Source organism: Ambystoma mexicanum, chromosome 13 (assembly GCF_040938575.1).
Source record: "Ambystoma mexicanum isolate Mex_15411 chromosome 13, UKY_AmexF1_1, whole genome shotgun sequence".
Classification (NCBI taxonomy): domain Eukaryota; kingdom Metazoa; phylum Chordata; class Amphibia; order Caudata; family Ambystomatidae; genus Ambystoma; species Ambystoma mexicanum.
The window spans coordinates 179,877,976-179,898,012 of record NC_090938.1 but is presented as its reverse complement, the minus strand read 5'-3'; the positions used below and the strand labels follow the sequence as shown (position 1 = coordinate 179,898,012).

Below are 20,037 nucleotides of genomic sequence, written 5' to 3'. Positions count from 1 at the left end.
AAAGAGGTTCCACATCAGGGTACCATTCTTGACTGAGATGGAGAGATGCAGGAAATTGACTGTTGTGCTGTTACTTTGCATGGGGAATTTTATTTCTTGTGTCTTGGTGTTGAGCCAGTTAAAGAAGTCGGCTAGGCTGTTTCCATCCCCTTTCCACATTAGGATGACATCATCGATGTACCTATACCAAGAGGTAATCTTGTCTTCAAAAGGGTTTGAGGTGTTGAGGAGGTGGAGTCGTTCAAATTCAGCCATAAATATTACTGCCAGACTAGGGGCGACTGCTGCACCCATGGCCATACCACTTGTTTGTAGGTAGAAATTGTTATTAAATGTGAAGAAATTATTAGTCAAGGCAAGTTCTAAGAGTTCCACTATAAAGTTAGTGGGGACTCTTCTCTGGAGCATGAAGTGAGTCAGGTGATGTCTTATGCATTCCACCGCTGCTTCTTGTGGGATACTTGTGTATAAACTGACTATATCCGTGGTGAATAGGAGTTCTTGATCTTTGTTGAATGTAAGTCCTTCAAACTTTGTGATGGTAGACATTGTATCTCTCAGTTATGTTGGTGTTTGCTGACTTAGTGGCTTGAGGAAATGGTCTATGAACTTACAGATGGGTTCGAGTATCGATCTGCACCCTGACACAATTGGTCTTCCTGAGGGGTTTGCCTATTTTTGTGGAGTTTGGGCAGTGCATAGAATGCCAGAGTCCTGTTTTCCAAAGTTTTTAGGAAGGTTTCTTCTCGGTCTGTGATCCAGTTTTGTTCTAATGCATATCTTGTCACTTCCTGAATTTTGTGCTTGATATCTGCTGTGGGGTCTTTCCTGAGTTTTTTGTAGTGACCTTCTTCATTGAGTAGTTTCATTAGCATTTCTTTGTATTGCGTGATATTTTGGATGACAATGCCTCTGCCTTTGTCTGCTGCTTTAATAATCAGTTGTTTATTCTCGGCTAGAGTTGTCAATGCCTTGCATTCACCTGTAGTTAGGTTGTGTTTCATGTGTTGAGGTTTTGTTTGGAGTTTTTTAATTTCTTTGGTAATGCATTTCTCGAATGTTATCAGGGATCCCGGTACCTCGTTCTCCGTAGGATTGAATGTGGATTTGACTCCTAGGCCTGTGTCGTCTAGTTCCGAGCAGAAGTCTTTGTCTTTGAAGTATACTTTTCTTCTGATACTCCTGAATAGATTGAATAGTTCTCTGTTCAGTTTGAACCAGCCTGTTTGTTTGGTAGGTACAAAGGATAGGACTTTGGTAAGGATGGAGATTTCTTCCTTGGAGAGTGCAACTCCTGATAGGTTAAATATTGGGATTTCGTTCAAAACCTTCGGTTGGTCCGTCTCCTTCGGTTGCGTTGTCCCCACTGGGGGTAGTTGAAAAACTGCACTGCCTGTGGAGGTGGCCCCCAGTATGCTCCTCTGGGGGCCATCTGCCCTAAAAAAGGCATCTGGTGTGGTAACTGGTATTGACCTGGTTGTGTATTTCTATTTCTGGTTTGGTTGGGGTCTCCTGATGATGAGTCGGAGCTGGAGGTATCCGAGAATGAGACCCATTTGCATCTGTTTCTAGTGGCAGATGTTTGATTAGCCAGTCTTTCCTTTTCCTTGTTATCTTTGTACTCCGCTGACAGATACAGGCAGACTTGTTCTATTTTAAAGTTGCTAATATCTTTGGCCAATTTTTTGTTTCTTCTCTAATGTAATAGATGTGAATTGTTCCAAGGCTTTATCGATTTCTTTAAGTTTCTCTAGCATTGGTTAGGCTGTCATCGTTCAGGAATTTGGACTCTTCTTCTTTAAGATCTTGTTGTATTTTTGTATGAACGCGTTGTGCTGTTGTTATGGTGAGGGCCATTAAGTCCCTGCTGCATTTGGTTGAAATCTTGCTAAATCCCAGCATGCAGTCCTTGTCTTCTAGAAATAATGCTGGTTCATTTCTAACTATTAAGCCCATGGGTACGAGATTTACTCGGAGATATTCCCTGAGAAAGTGTCCATGGAATCTGTCCGGAAGCATTTTTTCTTTAGATTTAATAGTTAATCTCCTGAGGCTGTGGAGGCTATGTGTTGCTGTGCTCCTGCCATGTTGAAGAGGGAAGGCCCTTCTATAATGTTGTTAATCTCTTCTTCTGTGAAGGATAACATTTGGTCCATTTGGTTGATGGGGAAGGTGGAAACCATTTAGGTAAAGTAACGCGCTTGCCCTTGGTGGGTGTAGATACGTGGGGGCCTATGGGTTAGGCTGTGGGTGCTGAAGTCGGTACTTCAATTTGGAATTCCCTATTAAAGCATGGTGCTATATCTAAGTACCGGTAACTGGAGGGCCGGCCCTATGAGCGTCAGAACTGTGGGCTAATAATACATGATACAAAGGGGGTTTGCCCTGACGTCTATCTTTCAGGGGTCTACTTCTTGAATGCAGTAGGCCTAGACTTATTCTGTCATGTAACATACATGCAAATACTTTCTGTATGTAGTAGTACTCATGAAATTGAGAGTGCAGGCAAAAAAACATATATAGAGGGTACAGGTTTTGTTTTATTTTGGCTGTTGATGCATTTCTTAGTCATGCATTTGTCATCTTTTTATGATTTTTTGTAAAGATCCAGTATGTTAAGGATTGTTTGTTCTTAGCATTCAGAAAACCTTTAAACATAACTGAATTGGCAACTGAATAGAATTATGCAAAGCTAAAACAAAGTAGTGCTTGAAGTCAATGTGTAACCACCACCTAATGAAGTGGGAGAATGGGACAAAAGACTCCCCCCAATCCCCTCACGCCCCTGGCCTAGAGGATCGCGGCCCAGACACCCGCCACAAGAAGAATTTGCCTATCTACCAGACGACCAAATACCCTGGTACAGGAACATACGGATGTGCCCACCAGACTGCCCACCAGCCTGCCCTGCCCAAGCCGACACCTGCGGCATGGATTAACTCGACTGAACCATTCAACAGTAAATAAACACATCGTTAGCGATGCCATGACGACCTAGCCAACGGTCAGAACACCCGTGCAACCATGCACACTGGACACTCCCACACCAATCCACACGAAGAACATATTCAGTGCTATGACGTAGGTGACGGACACACCCACTGACGCGCATCTTTATTATTTTTCACATAGGGTTTTCAAAATGCAGAAACGCAAGACGCACAAAGCACTCATCTAAAATGCTTGCTGACGCTTCTCCTAACCCATGCATTGTGATGAAAAATACAACGAAGACATGATACTGGATACAAAGCCATATGATACCGTAACTTAAAGTGCCGTGCATCAAACATCCCCACCTATGCACCAGGCCCAAGTAGGCCGCAAACGAGAGCCTCCACGAACATTGAACGAACAAGAGTACAATTGCTGACCCTGCAGAATGAGCCCAGCGAGAACTGACAGCCAAGGGGGCAATGTTGCAACTCGCATGCCACAAGCCGAAGCCAACGTCACACCTGCAAACTAAGACAGACACGCAGAGGCAAATACAATTTTAAATGTGCAGAATTCTGCGTCAACCACGGTCTCTCCTCACATGACCAAGCCGAACCTGACAGGGTGCCAGACCCAGGAAGGAGAAGTCGTCTAGGTCCCACGTTTTGAGACACAGGCTGCAACAATGAAATGACCCAATGGACACCTACGGCAGTGGGAATAGTCTGCTCTCAAGCATATGAGCAAATTCACGCATTGTCTGCACAAACACATAGTTACATATTGTTGAAAAATGACAGGTACACCGCGAGCTGGGAACAACGATGGTCCCAGGCTGGGGGGCTCGCGAGTGGACCAATCAGAACATGGAGCACTCATCACTAAAGCCATTAACATTAGCCAATCATCAGGGGGCTTCGTGTAACAATTTTCATGTATCTAATAGAAGGGACAACCCAAGTATACCACCTGACTGACTCTTAACCACTAACAATCTCCTCTATATGTGTGCTATACTAACCCTACCACTCGAGGAACCAATCCAGAGTGGCGATAGGTTTTTATTAACTTTCCCAGGTGACGCAAGTAGCGCGTCATACTGAGGCAAAAAGGGCCTGCGAGCCCCACGAATTTCGAGAGTCAGGACGGACGCGTACGATCCTAGACCCATCCCTGCCGTTGTTTAATAAACAGCAGAACCACCTTGCTTCTTGTGTGTGCCTCATACTCATTTTTGGGATACGCGGGAGGAGTTGGGGCCTCCCTGCCCGGGGGCCCGCGTACAGCCCAGCCGACCCCCGGGAGAATTTTCCCCCCGACAAGTTGGAGGCACCGCTGAGATCCTGAGATCTGTTTAAGATCTGCTTTTATTTTATTTTTCCGAGTGCTCTCGCTGCGAGGAGGCCCGGCGACGCGGCCCCCTCTGCCCCCTTTTTGAGCACTACAGGACCATCGCGGAACTGCGAGAAGACCGGACAGCGCAATCCGGATATTGGCCTTCGGGAGCCAGTTGAGAAGTATCCCGCCCGCGGTTGGCGAGTGTCCAGACGTGGTCCAGACGAGGGGAGGTGGCGAGCCGCTTGGAGGGGTGCACGCAGTCGAGCGGCCCCGCATCAAGAGAACTTGGTGAGTATGCCACGCCCAACAAGCAACGTGAAATTGTGAGGGACGGGGAGGAATAGAATACCGGAGGTGGGAGGTGTTACACAGGTGCGCGGCGAAGGTTTGATAAATTAGTGTTGACGGTGAAGTGAATGGTAGCTGGACAAGTGCGAGAGCAGTCCGCTGCGTTACGGAAGAGGAGGGGGCGGAGCACGAAAACATCACATGCGGCCGCTCGTAGACACTGATTGGCCTAGGTCGCGACCACCTGTAAGGGCGTGTGTGTGTGCGGTTTCCTACGATTTGGTGATTATTGATCAATGAGTAAATGAGGATCCCTATTGATCGAGCAGAAAACTCGATAGATAGATGACGTTTCCCTATAGGCGGTAGCTAGCTGGTTGCTTAATAAGGAAGATAATTGGCTGGTTAATTCCTCCTGTCGAGGGGCGTATCACACGCGAGGCGACGCAGCGTGCGCAGTCTGATTATATTGTTGATTACCTTGTTCCAGGCGTGACAAGAGGACAGGTGTCGGGTTAACGGGGGTAGATTGCAAACGTATTTCGAACTTTTAAAAACATGTAAAGAACTTACCAGTAGTTTTGGAAGAGATCGGTGACGTCACCAGTAGGGCTTTCATAGGATATCTCAAACACAAGGCATTTTTTGAAGAGTGGTGGGGAAGAGAATAATGGTAAGGGAGTGGAGACGGAGATAAACGGTAACAAGTAGATCGGGGCAAGGTGAAAGGGGGACGTGGCCGCGCACGGAGAAAGCCGGCCGCGACAAGTGAAGCAAGAGGAGGAGGGGTAAAACAAAGTGGGACGGCTGTAGAAGAACGTCACACAGGGCACGCAGCCGCAGGGGGCTACGTGCGCCTCGGCCATAGGGGGCCGTAAAGGTGTTCGGTGAAGGAAGAAAAGAGAAAAGAATATACAAATGCAAATGCTATATTTTACTATTTTGCTTTAGCGGACAATCGCAGGTCCCCAATATTACGGGGCCAGGTAAAGATCTGAAATTGTATAGCGTACACTATTAGCAAGATAACCGCTAGCATATAAAGGTAGGATAACAATTGAAGTGCTACTATGTCATACGGGACAGGATCGGGAGGGTGGGGGAACACCCTCACTACCCCGCTACAGCATATATGTAAAACACTGTCACTCCATAGGGAGAAAATGATCAAATACAGCATAGAATGGACACAGGGGACGGACAACAAAATGACGACACCATGGCCGCCTAATGGCAGTTTCGATCCATATACCCAACACTCACTATTAACCCATCTGCATAACACATACAAGGGGAAGAAGTTGACAAACCACGTGGAGGTGTTTAATTTATGGAGGATGTTCCAAGGGTCCCGACCAGGACCAAACGGAATGTTCACTATGGGGGAAACAATGGAAGAGAAGAAGATTAAGGAGGAAGAAGAGAATGGGGAAAAAGAGAGTGAAGGCACACAGAACACGGGGAACGGACAAGAGGGAGGAGAAAAGAGTAACAACATAAACGAAAAAGAAATAAAAAAGGAACAGAGCGACGATATGCCCCTAGCGAAGGTAGTGAAAAAAAGAGGAATGGGGGTTATATCCTTTAACGGAACTACGAGAAATAGTGAGAGAACAATTAAGGGCGGCTGAGGGGTACTCGAACCCGGCATACAGCCCGCCACCATATACAGCTACAGGTGGCCACACGGGAGGGGAGCAGACTAGTACGACGGGATCAACTTATACGAAGATGCCCGCAGGGGAGGGGAGGACTAGCGAAGAACAAATTGCGGCAATAGGACATGATGAGTGGGTAGCTGCGCAGGTATTATTAAAATTACGAGGTTCATTAACAGGAGAAGAGAAGGTGGTAGTAAGAAAAATGGACGAGGATAATACCAGAAAGAGCGAAATGAAAGGGGAAGAGGGAAAAAGAAAGGAGGAAGAGCTGCCACGACAAAAGGAAGAGATTTTGGAGGAACGATTAGCAGAATTAAGGGATGAGCAGAATGCCCTGATCAAGCAGCTTGAGAGAGAGGAAAGAGAGAGAGCACGGGAAAGGAAAGAAAGTAAGAATGAGTTGGAAAAAAATGAGGGAACGAACTGAGGAGCGAAAGAGAGAAGCCGAAAGGGTAAAGGCAGTAGCAGAAAGGGTATCCAGAGCAGCACTGTGTGACAAGAAAAGAGAGGAAGAAGAGAAAGAAAAAGAAATGGAAATATGGAAGAGGAGAATACTATCAGAAACGACAAAGAAATACGAAGAAGGGAGGATGATAGAGAGTATATTAGAGCGGGAAAGAGAGAGATGGGAAAGGAAGAGAGAAGAGGAAAGGATATTGGAAAAGATGAGTAGTGAAGTAATGGAGGAATTAATAAAGAAAAGAGGAAATTGGTAGAGAAATAGCGGAGAAAAGAGAAGGGGAAAGAGAAGATAGGAGAGGGGAGAGTGAAGTATGGAGATATGTACGCAGAGACACAGAAGTAGCAACAACATCAGCACAAAGGGGAGCAATTGGTAAAGAAGAAACGGGAGGAACGGATCTAATAGACTTAAAAACAGTAACGATTAGGGGGAAAAAGACAGATTGGGGGTTGTCGCTCCTGGATGACTTTTGTAGTGAGGAAGAAGGAGGAATGGAGAAGGAAGGAAGAAATAGGGAAAGGGAAAGCTTAGATAAATTGTACATCACCTGGACAAACAGGGAATCACCATGGGCCTGCAGAAGAAAGGAAGAACTGGGGGGAAGTGAGGAGGAAGAGCAAGGAATGGCGGGAAGGCAGACACGTGCAGCTACACCTTCATCATCCCGTCCAACATGCTCCAGCACCTCACACTCATCCCGTGCAACATGCCCACCTACACCCGCACCCGCCCCTCACGAACTCACACCCTATGCAGGCAGGCTTAGAGACCTCCCTGGACGCAGGCAGGAAGAACGAATACACACGCCCACATTAAATAAAGGGAATGATAAAAGAAGGGGAAGAGATGGAGGAGAAACAGTTACGAGCAGGGGAAATATGGACACAACAGACGATGTAGACGACACGGAAGAAGAGGAGGGGTACATGGACTCGACTTTGGGGAACCCAGGGGGTCAAACAGGACACAACCTAATGCCACTTCTGGAGAGGGGAGGGGTTAGACCACAATACATTCCTTGGAAGCATGCAGACAAGGAAAATATAAAGTGCAGGCTCCCATCATTAAGTGGAGGTGCGGGAAAATGGATATATGAAATGGAAAAACACACCGCAGGACAGAAACTGGCAGTAGGAGATGTAAAGGGCCTCCTAATATCAGTATTGGGGGATGCAGCAGATGACATCTGGAAGAGAGCAGGCTTCCCCGGGGTCACAATAACAAACACATCACACGATGGGGCACCATTCGCAAACTGCAGACATGCATTATGGCAAGCACTGAGGGTACAGTACCCAGATACATCAGACATAGGAGCGATTACATCACGCAAGATGCGTGAGAACGAAGATCCTGTTGATTATATCCAGGAAATTCAAGAGAAGTGGCGTATGGAAACTAGAGAACAATGGGACAAAACACCAGCAATATTCTATCATGTACTAATACAAGGGCTCCCAGAAGCAGTGCAGAAACAACTGAAGAAAGTAGTGGGGATGGAAGCAAAATCATGGCCAGAAATACAACTGACGATAGTACATCATTGTAGGACATGGCAAGAAAAGATGAAACAAAAGGAAGAGGATAGAAAAGCGGAAGAGGCTAAATTGGTACAGAAAAAACTTACTAAATACACGATGGAAGGTGCACTAATAACTACACCTACAACAATGACTCAAAACCCCACACAAGAAGTGGCTGCACAAGATCCCTCCCAAATACAATCATCACAGATTGTAGCACAACAGCTGCCACCACCCCAACCATACACGACTAACATGGGAGGAGGATACTCAACACCAGGAGCTGGATATTATAATTATAACAGGGGAAGGGGAGGAATGATGAGGGGGAGGGGATACGGCTATAACACACAACAGCAAGGGGGAGGATTCAGAAATGTCTACCCCACCGGGCAACCAGTATATCAGGACAATTCAGGGAGCTTTCCATGGCAGACCAGGGAACCACCGGTATGTTGATTTGTGGATTACTAGGGCACATGTCACGCACATGTAGAATGAGACCCGGCACACCAGCATGGGGAGAACAGGGACAGCAAGGGCCTACAAGGGAACAGCAGGGCAACCAACAACAGCAGGCACTGCAACCGGGAAATCTGCAGCAACAACTAGTAACACAACAACAGCCACAGACATATTCACTACCACAACAACAGGTAGCGATAACACAACAACCTCAAGTGCAGCAAGTACAGCAACCTGCCCAAATTCAAGACCATAAAATAACCTCTACCAATACACAACTACAGCAAACACAACTGGGAAGGGTGACGGTCCTGGGACACACCCTTACACAGGAAGTGGTCAATCATTATACCCACAATAGGACAGCCCACAGACGGCCTTGGTGTGTCCCATCCTGTCGGTAACACCTAACAGTGCGGAGGAACCACGCATAGAGGTAACGATAGGTGACAAAAAGTTGTAATTCCTTGTCGACACCGGGGCAACCCGGTCTTGTATAAGGGAAGGTAAATTTAAGATGTCAGGTGAGGCCATGAACACCCAAGGATTCTCTGGGGCTAGAGGGTTGGTTCCCTTTACTGATAACATCCCCTTATCAATAGGGGATTATGACATGTCTGTCCCGCTTTTATATTCAAGGGACTCACCAGTAAACATACTTGGGAGAGACATAATGAGCAGGTTGAATATGACGATCTCCTTTACGGAGGACGGCATAATTTGTTCCACTCCTGGAATAAACATGCTCACTGCACGGCAAATTATGCAAGCATACTGTGGACAGACAGTTATTAGGGCTGAGCCAGTAGATGGCGAACTGTTCCAGTACGGAACAGACATGGCATTCGCATGGATGCCAGGAATAGAAGGAAAGATCTGGAGGAGGCCAACAGCCTATTTTTTTAGACCAGAAACACCAGCCAATGAACCAGACGGAAAGGTGATTTCAGTGAGCATGGAGAGCATTATAGCAACTGCTGATTATATCGCAGTACATGCCCAAGACAGGGAAGGAAGATCATGGAGGGCAGTGATAGCCCTAGCTGAGGGATGCAGGCTTACCCAGGTGTCAGACGAGGAGCTCTTTTCAGAAGAAAAGGAAGAGGGTGAAATGGTATTTATGATGAGTGTATATATATATGGCCAAGAGTGACATACAAACAAGTGGCACAGAAAATTGCAATGGCACTTGAAGCACCCACATCCACCCCAGTTCCCTTCTTTGAGGAGGATATGGCAAAAGTCCCAACATCATTATGGACTACTAGTCCCTATGACGTGGGGTGCATAAAAAGTATAGGGGGAGTAAGAATAAAATTGAAAAAAGGTGCAATACTCCCTAGAGTGAAGCAATACCCACAATCAAAAGAGGCAGATGAGGGCATATATGAAACAATAACGGCATATTGGTACCATCAGAATCACCATGTAACACAGCTGTATAATACCCCTGCATCCAGATTCACAAGATTTGACAAGCTTCACGTACAGAAACACAAAATAGAAACACACCAGATTGCCACAAGGGTACTGCGAGTCACCCTCAATTTTCAACAGAGTAATACAGATGGGCTTGGGAAACATTGAATTAGAAAGCACAGTGTTGCAGTATGTTGACGATATAATAATTTGCAGCACAAGCGAAAAGAAATGCAGGGAGGACTCATTGAAGATGCTGACAATATTGGCTGAAAAGGGTTACAAGGTAGACAAAGAAAAAATACAGTATTGTCAGGAACAGGTACTGTACATTGGTCAGCTGATATCCCAACACGGAAGAAAGATTGCACCACAAAGAGCACAGGCTATATCAAAAACGCCATTGCCACAAACAGTGAGGGAACTGCAGCAGTTCCTGGGATTGTGCAACTACTGTAGAGCATGGGTATTCGATTACAGCTCATACATAGGACCCTTACTTGAAGCATTAAGAGAGGCTAACAAAGGGGAGAAAAAATTGGGGTGGACAAGGGAAATGAAAGAGGCCTTTGATGAACTGAAAGACGCAATATCAACTGCTCCGGTGCTGGCCACCCCAGATTATGAACGACAATTCTTTATATTTTCACATTGCGACTCAGCAGTAATGAAAGCAGTGTTGGCTCAAAAAACAAGCATGGGATACAAACCAGTAGCATTTTACAGCAGTCACTTGGATCCTGTAATGTTAGGACATTTCCCTTGCGAACAAGGTCTCACCGCAGCTGCCTTCGCGGTAGAGAAAGCATCATCAATTACAATGGGGTGCCCAACCACACTATTTGTGGAACATGCACTATTTGCAATATTGAACAAGCCTAAGTCCACACTAACCACGCAGAGGGCGTCAGGTTATGAGATCATCTTATCTAGACCAGAATTATCAATTGTTAGATGCAGCAGTTAATCCTGCAAGGTTTATAGAGGAAGTTATTGAGGAAGGCGACTAGGCACATGATTGTACGCAGACTACCGAAATGTACTCATGTACGAGAAAAGTTGAAGAGGACGCGCTAAATAGAGGAGAGCTGTTGTTCATTGATGGGTCATCAACAATAGACCAGAGTGATGGGATTAAGGAGAACTGGGGCAGCGGTGGTAAAAATGACAGAGGAATTGGTGTGTGTGGCGGTGAAATGTGTACAATTTCCACAACATTACTCTGCTCAAGCAGCAGAATTAGTTGCACTGATCTTGGCGTTGAAGGAAAGCTTTGACAAAAGAGTAACTATATATTCTGACAGCGCATATGTCACGTCTACTGTCCACTCAGGATTGTCCAAATGGAGGAGAAGAGGGTTTAGGAGAGCTGACGGCACCCCAGTGCAACATGCTCTCTTGTTAGCTGAGTTAATTGAAGTAATAAATGATCCCCAAGAACTAGCTTTGGTCAAATGTCTCGCACACACTAACGGAGAAGATCATATCTCAAAAGGAAATGCAGCAGCAGACACACATGCGAAATATGCTGCATATTTTGGTGAGATATGGAACCCCCCAGAGTCAGAGAGAGGGAGAGGGAGGGGGATAGCTAAAGAGATGTTGATGAGAGAAGGGTACACCCATCTCCCAGCTACACAGATAATGGAGTTACAAGCGGCTGCACCAATGGCAGAAAAAGAAATATGGGTAAAAAGAGGATGTACAATGTCGCCAACTGAAGCACTATGGCATCAGGGTAACACTGGAAAGATGGTAATGCCATTGGCACTATTGAACACCGCCCTGAGCCAACTCCACCACCCAGCTCATACAGGCAAGGAAGTTATTGCAGCACGAATTAGGGAAGATTGGTTCTGCCCCGAGTTAAATTCCCATGTGACAAATTTTATCAGCAACTGTCTCACATGTCAACAGTTAACGGCTGGTCACACGCTGCAAGTGATCAAAGGTACTATACGCCGGCCAGAGGGACCATTCCTGCACGTCCATATTGAGTACGTTGATATGATCAACGTATGTCAAGGAAATAGGTATATGATTGTAGAGGTATGACCATTTTCCAGGTGGATTGAGGCAGGACCCTGCTCACATCCAGATGCATTCAGAACAGCTAAATTTCTAGTGAGGGAGGTTTTCCCCAGGTGGGGAGTGTGCGAGGTACTGCGGTCGGATAACGGCCCGCATTTCGCTAATGAAATGTTCCAGCACATCACATCCTTACTGAACATCAAGCATAAATTTGCATGTGCATATCACCCGCAGGCCAACGGTATATGCGAACGCCTGAATGGCCTACTGAAGGAGGCAATTGCAAAGATACAGCATACAACAAAGAAGAGTTGGCTGTATTGCCTTCCGCTAGCTCTATTTGAACTAAGGAATAGACCAGGCTCCGACCACCACCTCACTCCTCACGAGGTGGTGACCGGACGTCAAATGCGCCTTCCTCCAACGCCAACATCAAGGGCATTCACAGACTATGAAAACACTGCAGCTGTTCTTGGTGATGAAATGTACCAATATGTGTCTTCTTTGGTTACTAGTGTAGTGTTTGTGTCTCAACAGCTCGAGCGCACGCAGGGCGGGTCTAAGAGTTATCAACAAGAAGACGAGGACAAAGGAGTGGAAAAGGAAAAACTGTGCAAAATTGCTAAAGGTGACCACGTGCTACTCTGCAATTTCAATAGAAAGTGGAACAGCCCACCCTTCACTGGTCCCCACCTTGTAGAGGAGGTATCTACGAGAGCAGTAAAGTTGCAGGATAAGCGTGCTTGGAATCACCTACACGACGTGAAGATCTACAAACTCCAGACCCGCCCTAGCGTCACCGACAGGGCCATTGGAAGAACAGTGACAGCGTCACCCACGGAGAAAGAGACTTCTACCAAGCTGACGACCTAAGTGTCTCCATACCCTGCCACCCCCCAGATTCCCCAGAGACAACTACTGAAATAGAAACTGGTAATTCCCATACCGCCCACCGCATGGTCACACGATCAAAGAGTAAAGAGACTTCCGCCAGTTGAGCCCCAAACCCTCTGCCCACCGACCTCCTACCCACTACAGTCACCACCCAATTGAAGGACATTGTCTTGCACATATACACATGTAAACACTTGTATGTTTTCTTTTTCTTTCTCGCACATGCAGGTACCGCGTATTATTGTATTGCTGAGAAAACAGATAACTAACAGCGTCCATTGCCCAGGAGTAGATGCTACCCTCGGACGATAATTACCCTGAAGCCCTATCACACCAATTTGTCTATCACATAAAAAGGCCAAAGTACCTAAAAAGAAGGAGGGTACGTGTCTACTACAAAGCATTTATCTTGGCCATAGAACAATCAATGCCCCATCTTCACCAACACTTGCCTGCCCTAAGAGACAGATCGCTTAGATTGGCGTGGGAACAGCTCTTCGCCTGGGCACTGAACGACTACTTGATAGGGAGAGCTTGAAAACAACAACTAACACTAATAACAAGCTTATTGAGAATTTTAAAGCGGGCAACTTTAACGTCGCAAGAATAAGCTGCCGGACTGCAGCAAGGTAAGCGCAAAATGCCGGTGAGACTAGCTTCTGTAATAAAGATGATAGGGATTTTGATGATCACCGGGTTTTTGGCTGCCTCTGTATGGCAGAAAAGTTATGCTATCAATATTTTGGCTGTACCCAAACCTAATGTACCCCCACCCACTGCTGCAACAGGTGTTACGTCAGGTGGTAGTAGCAACCCTCCACATAAGGGAAATAGAGTTAAACGCAGCACATACTCAGATAATAAAGGCATTGATAATTACATAACAGATTCAGCACACGTCTCGAACAACATGTGGTACCAACACATGCCCCAAATAGGTAAGCAGACAACAGAAGACAGCTGCTACGTCTGCTCATTGATCCCATACGCCATGAGCGCTTCTCGAACATTCGTTGCCACGGAAATAGATGAAGACAGCACGATGTATAATATACCTGGCACTATTCCAAACGAGAGGGAGATTTCAAGGGACGGTGGTGAGACTGGTGTGGAAAACGCGAGACACATATCCATACAAAAACAACTTCTTCAAGACTTATTTGAGTTACCACAAGAGCGGTTTGCATGCTGAAGCATTCAGATACATGACAAGTGGTCCTGAAAAGGGAGAAACGAAGAAAGTAACACTACAATACCTACCATGTGACTGGTACGCCACTGAAGTTCCTGGTACACAAGGATATTGGGAAAGACCACTGGTAACAATAACAGGGAAGGTGTACATGGACAACAAATGGGACATAGGAGTGATTGGCAGCAACATGATAACAAGAGAAAATATTACAACTATTGATGAACACAATAACAGATGTTGGACAATTTGGGGCAAGTACGTACCCATGCTGACGTGGATGGAGAAGGATGAAGACCCAATGAGCATACTGCCGCTGTCTGCACCTAAGATATGCTATCAGCATAGAGGAGAAGTGGACGTGGGATACAACACCAACTGTGCAAGCGTGATAGAATTACCTGAGGGGGGAGCAGGAACAGCAGTATTAATGGACCATTACTGGGCCTGTGGAAACAAGGCATACCACACACTGCCCCCTCTGTGGAATGGTATATGCACTATGGTACACATTAACGTACCATCACTAGTAGTGCCCCAGAAACATGTGAACATGGCAAACTTCCCTAACATGGATGAAGGAAACAAGAGGAAGAAGAGATCTGTACAACCTCAGAAGGGGCCAGAGAACGAAAACAACAACAAGAACAATGTTCTGAATAGAAAGAAGAGACAAGGAGAACCTCTGACAGGAAATTACCTATGGGGAAAGTCGGAAACAGCACTGTCTTCAATCCCACCAGAACACAGATTATTCAGCAGAGCAGCAATGTTCTTCTCGTCAATAATACATCCGGGACTACAAGCTTACGCAAACGCAAAATGGCTCCAGATAACCCGATGGGAGCGAATGATGACAATACATTCTACAGTAAATGGATTCAACGCAATAAAAGAGGAACTGCGAGCAGTAAGGATGATAGCACTACAGAACAGATATGTATTGGATCTCCTTACAGCAATGGAAGGAGGAGTTTGCGCAAAGATAGTACAATCATGCTGCACATTTATTCCTGCTAACGATGCTGACAATGGTACACTGACAGAAGCAGTATCACAACTGGCTCAAATGCACTCCAAAATGATGGAAGAAAGTAAAGTAGTGAAAAAGGATGACAGCTGGTTTTCAATGTTATGGTCATGCATGCCATCATGGCTGTCGGACGGACTGAAGATTATAGTTGGATGCATAATACTGGCTGGAGCTGCACTGATCATAATAAGGTTTTGGAAGGCCCGGAAGGCACGCACTACAGACGAAATGATCGAAATGGCTGGTATGTACCCCTTGATGCCGACGGATGATGGCCAGCACACAGACACAATAATAAAAGAAAGAGAAAAACTGCGCAAACAGATCATCACCAACCACCTGGACCCACCATCTGTGAAGCTCGAAAACCCAAGAAACCCAAGGAGCTACATAGGGAAATGGGGATACTGCACACCTGGAGGAAGCTGTGTGTATATGTATTGGTCATTTGAAGACCATGTCAACCACTATGGACACCTGGGAGGAGTAACTAAGATATGGAGAGTAAGAGGAGATAAGGAAAAGGATATGTTTGTGGTCGACAAGTCGACCAGAGGGGGGACTGAAGTGGGCGAATGGGACAAAAGACTCCCCCCAAACACCTCACGCCCCTGGCCTAGAGGATCGCGGCCCAGACACCCGCCACGAGAAGAATTTGCCTATCTACCAGACGACCAAATACCCTGGTACAGGAACATATGGATCTGCCCACCAGCCTGCCCTGCCCAAGCCGACACCTGCGGCATGGATGAACTCGACTGAACCATTCAACAGTAAATAAGCACATCGTTAGAGATGCCATGACGACCTAGCCAACGGTCAGAACACCCGTGCAACCATGCACACTGGACACTCCCACACCAATCCACACGAAGAACATATTCAGTGCTATGACGTAGGTGACGGACACACCCACTGACGAGCATCTTTATTATTTTTCACACAGGGTTTTCAAAATGCAGAAACGCAAGACGCACAAAGCACTCATCTAAAATGCTTGCTGACGCTTCTCCCAACCCATGCATTGTGATGAAAAATGCAACGAAGACATGATACTGGATACAAAGCCATATGATACCGTAACTTAAAGTGCCGTGCATCAAACATCCCCACCTATGCACCAGGCCCAAGTAGGCCGCAAACAAGAGCCTCCACGAACATTGAACGAACAAGAGTACAATTGCTGACCCTGCAGAATGAGCCCAGCGAGAACTGACAGCCAAGGGGGCAATATTGCAACTCGCATGCCACAAGCTGAAGCCAAGGTCACACCTGCAAACTAAGCCAGACACGCAGAGGCAAATACAATTTTAAATGTGCAGAATTCTGCCTCAACCACGGTCTCTCCTCACGTGACCAAGCCGAACCTGACAGGGTGCCAGACCCAGGAAGGAGAAGTCGCCTGGGTCCCACGTTTTGAGACACAGGCTGCAACAATGAAATGACCCAATGGACACCTATCGCGGTGGGAATAGTCTGCTCTCAAGCATATGAGCAAATTCACGCATTGTCTGCACAAACACATAGTTACATATTGTTGCAAATGACAGGTACACCGCGAGCTGGGAACAACGATGGTCCCAGGCTGGGGGGCTCGCGAGTGGACCAATCAGAACATGGAGCACTCATCACTAACGCCATTAACATTAGCCAATCATCAGGGGTCTTCGTGTAACAATTTTCATGTATCTAATAGAAGGGACAACCCAAGTATAACACCTGACTGACTCTTAACCACTAACAATCTCCTCTATACGTGTGCTATACTAACCCTACCACTCGAGGAACCAATCCAGAGTGGCAATAGGTTTTTACTAACTTTCCCAGGTGACGCAAGTAGCGCGTCATACTGAGGCAAAAAGGGCCTGCGAGCCCCACGAATATCGAGAGTCAGGACGGACGCGTACGATCCTAGACCCATCCCTGCCGTTGTTTAATAAACAGCAGAACCACCTTGCTTCTTGTGTGTGCCTTATACTCATTTTTGGGATACGCGGGAGGAGTTGGGGCCTCCCTGCCCGGGGGCCCGCGGACGGCCCAGCCGACCCCCGGGAGAATTTTCCCCCCGACAAGTTGGAGGCACTGCTGAGATCCTGAGATCTGTTTAAGATCTGCTTTTATTTTATTTTTCCGAGTTAAAACAAAGTAGTGCTTGTAGTCAATGTGTAACCACCACCTATAGTGACAGGTGATAGTACAAATTCAAAATGAATCAAGAAGTTGGAACAAGTTAGGAGGACCAAATGGAACTTAATGGGGGGCTGGTCCTTAGACGTTTCGGTAGGATGCCTTCATCTTGGGCCTGGAGTATGTCTCCCTAGAAGAGAGTTGAGGGGACTCTATTAGTGCCTAAAGTAATGGTCTAAAGCTAGAAAACATGACATTAAAAGTTCCATGATTGTGGTACACCACAGTCAAAGTTAAATTAAAAACAATGGAGGCACGGGACTGACCTTGGGGGTAGTATCGCTAGGCGGAACCTTGAATGGTTGGTTCACGGGTGTGCAGCAGGGTATGTATTAATCCGTGCTTGTTAGGTGCAACATCAGGCTGCTGTAGGGTATAGAGATAAAAATCCAAAATGGCAATGAATGCTATTGCGCCTTATGGTTCCAGTATGGAGCATGTGGTTGCTGTGTAAACAGGCAGTGGATGAAGTAAAAGACTGGTGCTCATCTGCCCCAATGTGCTCGTGGTAAGGAGTCACTGGAGCAAGCTGGTGGTGGTGAAGTTCGCACCTGCTAGAGGCATGAGGGGCAGTAGGTGGAGTGCGAGCTGGGTTCCCAATGGTTCCCAAGTGGATGGGCCGCCTGTCGTCCCCGTTTGCCGGTGCTCCTCTGTACCAACTCCTCAAGGCCGCACTCACGTGGAAACTCTTGGTTGGATCCCCATTGCATGCTAGTTGGCAATGAAAAGCAATCGCGCTGAGGTGGCATGCCACCCAGGACTTTGCCTTTTGCGTGTCCCGTGCCCATAGGAGAAAATGCTGTACTTTGATTCCCCAGTTATCAGTTCATATGTTCTTGGTTGCATGCAAAAAGCTGTTGAAGTTCCTGCTGTATCTGTCTCTAGTGCGCACCGATAAGAGCCTGTGATGCTAGTGCCCTCATACCCTTTTCCAGCTCACTAGGTTCCACAGGTGGCCGTCGAAAGGCGTCATTGTTTCCTGCGCCCCTGTGTGAGCCTCGCAGATCCGCCCCATCTGCTGCTACTTTATCCACACCAGGGATATTCTGTACTTGTATGGCTGAGTTTATCTTCAAGCTGATTTTTTATTAGGTGCTGGAAGCAAACTCAGGGTTGATGGGCAGCATGCCGAGTGCGTGTTGACTCCTTGCACCACCGCCAAGTTATCAGACCACACTACCAAACGCTTGTTAGACAAGTCCTTGGGCCATAAATGTAAGGTCAACACTATAGGGCACAGCTCCAGAACGTTGATGTCCTTGCTCCACCCCTTTCTGTTCCAAGCCTTGGGCCAGTTCAATCACACCCGAAGGGCCTCCCTAAGTCCCGAGCTCAGGCGCACCAGATGCCAACCTTTTACTGGACTCCCCTCCCCCCCCACTCCCTGTTGCGAAGGCGATCCACCTCCCTCCATGCCGGGATGACCCTGGAAGCAAAATTCAGCCACCCAATCAATGACTGTATCGACCTCAGTGTTGCCCTGCTGCATGCTAAAACTGCATTGACGTGGGAAATGCACTCAAGTAACTTCTCTTGTGGCAGACAGCACATCATTTCCTAGATAAACAAGAAGTCGTCCAGGAAATGGGCCAACCCTGCTTTCCAATTAATGTAATGTCCATTCTAATAACGAGCTGGATGCTTTGAAATAAGCACAGGATGTGGTACACCACATAGGCATAAACCGGTCAACGTCGATATCTCTCATGAACTGGAAACCCAACAGGTGGAAACTCCCCAGATGTACAGGCAGCAATCTGAAGGCCCCCTCCATGTTCACTTTAGCCAGCAATGACCCTTTTCCAGTCTTTCTGGCCAGGCTGATTGCTTGGTCGAAAGAAGCTTAACTCATCTAACCAATCATTCACTGAGTTCCCTTTTGTATGTGACAAATTGTGAATCAGTTGATATTTCCCTTTCTCCTTCTTTGGCACCATCCCTGAAGAGGAAATTAAGTTTTCCAATGACTGGTCAGGGGGCCTCATTACGAGCTATGCCGGTAAGGCAAAAACGATGCCGGTATGGTAATACCGGCATTGTTTATCGTCCCGTTGCATTCCGACCCGCAAACCCGGTACTAGCGGCACACTAAACAATGGTGCCGCTAATAGCGGCATAGGCACATACAGGCGCCCCTTCAGGGAGCAAATACCGGCATGCTGGTAATAGGGGGTAATTCCAACCCACGCATACATGCAAATACCGGCATCGCGAAACCGGTAATCACGGGCTGCACGATGCCAGCCATACAGGCATCGCGGACCACCTGCAAACAGCAAGCAGGATACAAGGCAGCTGCTGCAGGTGCACACAATACCCACAGGTGAAGCCAATGGAGGCTGTGCCAGTATAAACTGAGCACACCCACACACCACAACCCCACATCCCCCACAGGTGTATGCAATTTAGAGTGGCCCAGTACAAAAGGAGCACACCTACACACCACACCCCTTCCTACACCAAAATGCTACCACTAGCAGTTGCAATCATGGCGCTGGCGGACATGCCTATACTGCTACAACTACAGCAACAACAGCAACAACAACTACAGCATCAAGAACAGGCAGCACATAGGAGACGCAGGAGGAGATGGAGGGTGAGACAGG

General features: G+C 46.9%; 1 protein-coding gene across 2 annotated transcripts in view; it reads right to left on the bottom strand.

The window, feature by feature from the left end:
• Positions 1–20,037, bottom strand: part of SHISA4 (shisa family member 4) — a 538,517-nt gene that overhangs the window by 206,687 nt on the left and 311,793 nt on the right. The window contains exon 5 of one of the 2 annotated variants that reach the window (XR_011282926.1): positions 14,478–14,612. The exons of the other annotated variant lie outside the window; for it this stretch is intronic. The gene's annotated coding sequence lies outside the window, so the exon portion shown is untranslated. The remainder of the gene's footprint in view (positions 1–14,477; positions 14,613–20,037) is intronic. 2 annotated transcript variants of the gene reach the window in all.